Genomic DNA, 4,039 nt, shown 5'->3' on the forward strand with positions numbered 1-4,039 from the left:
AGGTGTTGTTCTTGTCGGGACATGACTATGTCTTGAGGTACAGGCATGGTGGACAGATTCCTGACGCGTATAGGCTAAGTTGGCTGCCCCTGCCAGCGAATGAAGCAATGAATGCATTCCAAAAGTTCTGACGCTCCAGGGTACCTACCTAAGGGTTCTATCGCCGACAGTTGTGGCAGCAGCTACTAACAAAGACCCATGTCAGATACAAATGCGAGTAGCTTTGTGGACGGGGAGGTGGCCCACTTTGCGAGAGCCTTGGAAAGTGTTTGAAGCTCGGTTCTCGGAGTTCAGCGTATAGAGTGTCTGCGTCTTATTAAGGAACCGACTACTAATATTCGCATTTCTGCAAGCTTAAGCACTGTAGCTTCTACATGAAAGTCATCCCGGGATTTCCAAAATGAGAGTGGTTGCCCGCCGCCACGTTTGGTGGCTGGGGCTGGATAGACATATTACGGCAGCGCAACAGGCATGTTGTATTTGTCAGGGCGCCGCCGCGGTGGCTCAGTGGCTATAGTGCTCGGCTGCTGGCCCGAAAGACGTGGGTTCGATCCCGGCCGCGGCGGTTGAATTTCTTTGGAGGAGAAATTCGAGGCCCGTGTACTGTGCGATGTCAGTGCACGTTAAAGAACCCCAGGTGGTCGAAATTTCCGGAGCACTCCACTACGGCGTCTCTCATAGCCTGAGTCGCTTTGGGACGTTAAACCCCATAAACCAAACCTATTTGTCAGGAGAACCAGCAGATGCCAAGGCGAGCACCTGGTCCACATGGCCTTTTCGCAAGAGTCCATGGTCTCGTTTGCACGTCGATTTAGCAGGAGCGGTGAATAATGCATATTCGTATCACAGTGGACGCATTTTCGAAATCGATAGAGGTCAATCCTGTGGCGACTCCATCCGCAGCAGCTATTATCCAATGCTAAGTCGGACCTTTGTAGGTCAAGGTTTGCCGGACGTCCTCGGGTCGGACAGTAGGCATTTGCGTTCGAGGATTTCAAGGCATCTTTGCAGAACAGCAGCTTACAACAGATACTGGGGCCACCATACCACCTTTCCTCCAACGGTGCAGCAGAGCGTACGATGCTGACCATCAAGCATTAATTGAGGAAGGCCGAATCGGGAGTCATTTGTACACAGCCGTATATATAGAATCCTATTAGCACACGAATGCATGAAGTAACTGTCTGCAGTCGACCGGACCTCAGAACGGTGGTCTTGGCAAACGGCTGCACAAAAATATTCGCAGGAGCTCTAGGTATGTTGGATTTAGTGGCAACTGAGCAATAAGGCTATCATGCGGCAAGGTCAAGGTATAGAGAAAAATCGTTTTAGAATAATTTTATAAAAACGGACAAAAACAACCGTTGTCTAGCGCGCTTAAGAAATTTGTATATGTAGTGAGACATGTAAAATGAAATTTTCAAAATGGCTAATTGTAGAAGCTTTTAAGAAGGTCGGGTAACTCAGCGACCATTCTTGGCTGGCAAGGATCCGGATGCTCCCAACAAATCAACACCTGAGCTTTCGTATCAGGAATGCGAAAATGGTCGAGATTGTTCACAAAATCAAGCGAAGCACTCGATCTATTTTTATTTTCTCGAGAAAACCTGCTTTTATCGAAAAGTGGAAGACATAAGGGATGTTATTAATTGCATTATAACCTAAGAGCAGCGTTGTGTGAAAAGGAATGCATTCATTGCAAAATTGAGTGAAGTACTTTTTCTTTAGTTTTTTTAGTTTTCTGTATGGGAATATAATGTGTTTTTCTGTAAACTCATTTCCACAGTTTTCACAGACAGGTTTCTCTTGTTTTGTTAGTAGGAACATTTGTCTAAGGTGTGTGTGTCTGATGTGGAAACGTCTTCAGATTATCTCTGTAAAGCGTTTCTGATGCCTACAGATCTTTCATTCACCCAGGACCGGCTTTACAAAGCGCAGTTTGTTTAATTAGTTATCCAAGTTGTCTACCATTTACCCTTCAAATTACTGTGCATAAACTTCATGAACTCTCTACATGGCATGCTGACTTTCTTGATTTCATGACTGCAATCTTGTGTACTGCGTAGGTAGTTTTTTTTTTTCATTTCCATCTATTTTAATATGGCTCGGCACGCAGCGGAATTTTTATATAACCCTGCGTTGACTTTTTACTATGTTGTGCATTATTTTTTCTATTAAGAGCTCGACTGCATTTCTGGATTGTAGTGCCGCGAGCAGGCTCAGTGAATCCGTGTATATTATGCTGTTTTCAATATTGCCATTTATTATTCTTCCTACTGATGCACATACACAACACCACGGGCAGTAAAAAAGGATGCATAGTTTGGCAGCCTTAATATTTTTTGCCAGTTTTCTTCCACTACCACGCTTCACATTCTGCTGCTTTCGAGCCTTCTGTAAAATTCTGTGTAGTACACATAATTTTCGTGTAGTCCCAAGTATTTCTTAATATGTGTTTGTGGCTGTTCTTTACGAAACGTTGTCAGTATGAAATCATACGCAGTGGGAATCCTGTACCAAGGTGGCAGTGGATCGTTTATTGCAGAAATTTCACGTACGGCCTAGTATCCCTATCTCCTGACATGCGTCTTCGAAGCGCAAATGTCTAATTGACTGTGATTTATTATCGAACAGTATTCTGGATGTGCAATCATGAATTATGCGGTAACAAGAATGTTTCGGTAGTGATCGTATTTCAGTACGCATACGTAGGGAAAGCATTGCTTTTCTGTTTCCAAGACGTGGTTCCTTTGTTTCTACATAAAGACTGCTTACAGGGGATGTTCTGTATGTGCCAGTTAAGAGACGCAAACCTAGGTTTTTAATGAATCCAGTTGTTTAAAGTATGATGGTCTCGCAGCCCCGTACACAACGCATATGGATTCGTACTATGGACATCCTATCGGATCCCGAGAGTTATCGTGAATGCACTTTGCGCATATTCAGGGATAGGAAAACTTTCTATTCCTATTCTATTCTATTCCCATTCTTTCCATTTCTATATCAGGAATGCGATCTTTCATCAAATATTATACTGAAAAATTATGTTCTTGTGTTATTTGAAGTATAATGTTATTTAACTGCAGGGTGGAATCAACCTGCTTGCCTCTTTCGAGCGTGAAATGAACAGCAACTATTTTTTTTCTCCCAAAACATATCCCTTTTTGCCTTTCCAAATCACTAGTTTGTTCAATGTGAGCTGTATTTGTCTCTCGCATGTTGATAAGCTTGAACATGTGCACGCAATTCACACTTTTGGCCATTAGCGCTCTGTGCGCTACTGGTCATAAGTATGAACCAACAAGCCAAAATTTCAACGTTACTCAAGGCATAGATGAATAGGAAGAGGGAAGGCAGGGATGTTAACCAGAAGGGTGTTACGGTTGCCTACCCGTGCACTGGGGAGGAGGGATGAAGAAATTGAAAAGGGAAAGACAGAAGGGGCCAGCAGCACAGTCACAATTGATCCCTCAAGCCAGTCGCTCTCAGGTACCAAAACACAGCCTTGTGGGCCCTGAGGCCAGTCGGTTGCTGTGGCCACGGTCTCAGGTCTGTTAAACGGCGAGAATAGTTAATGGTTTTTGAAATTATTTTAGCTATGGAATTCATTTTCGCGACAAAAATGTGGTGCTTTAATCTAGCCATGCGGTGAGCCATTTTCCTGAACGAAGTTTCTCAGAAGAGTTGTACTCAGGCGTACAGGTAACGAACGGTGAGATGAAAAACATTTCAAGCACTTTGGCATCCTTTCGCGGGTACCAAGGTCTGCTAGGTGGCGTAGTACCCCAAACCTCCATGAAGTGTCGCAGGCTTTTTACAGGCCAAAACAAAAAACCGCAAGGGAGTGTTATCCGGGCATAAACACTTCTCTGACTGCAGTTTCAAAACGGACAACATGGTCAGTTGTTGGGCAGTCTTTTTTAAAACCACTTTGGTGGCTGTCAAGAAGTTAACGAAATTTGAGAACAAACATCAATCTAATATTCAGAATGCTTTCGAAAAATTTAGCGAGAAAGATGGTAAGGGCTTTGGGCCTGTA

This window comes from Amblyomma mixtum, chromosome 3 (assembly GCF_055824585.1).
Source record: "Amblyomma mixtum isolate Tamu chromosome 3, ASM5582458v1, whole genome shotgun sequence".
In the NCBI taxonomy this organism is placed as follows: domain Eukaryota; kingdom Metazoa; phylum Arthropoda; class Arachnida; order Ixodida; family Ixodidae; genus Amblyomma; species Amblyomma mixtum.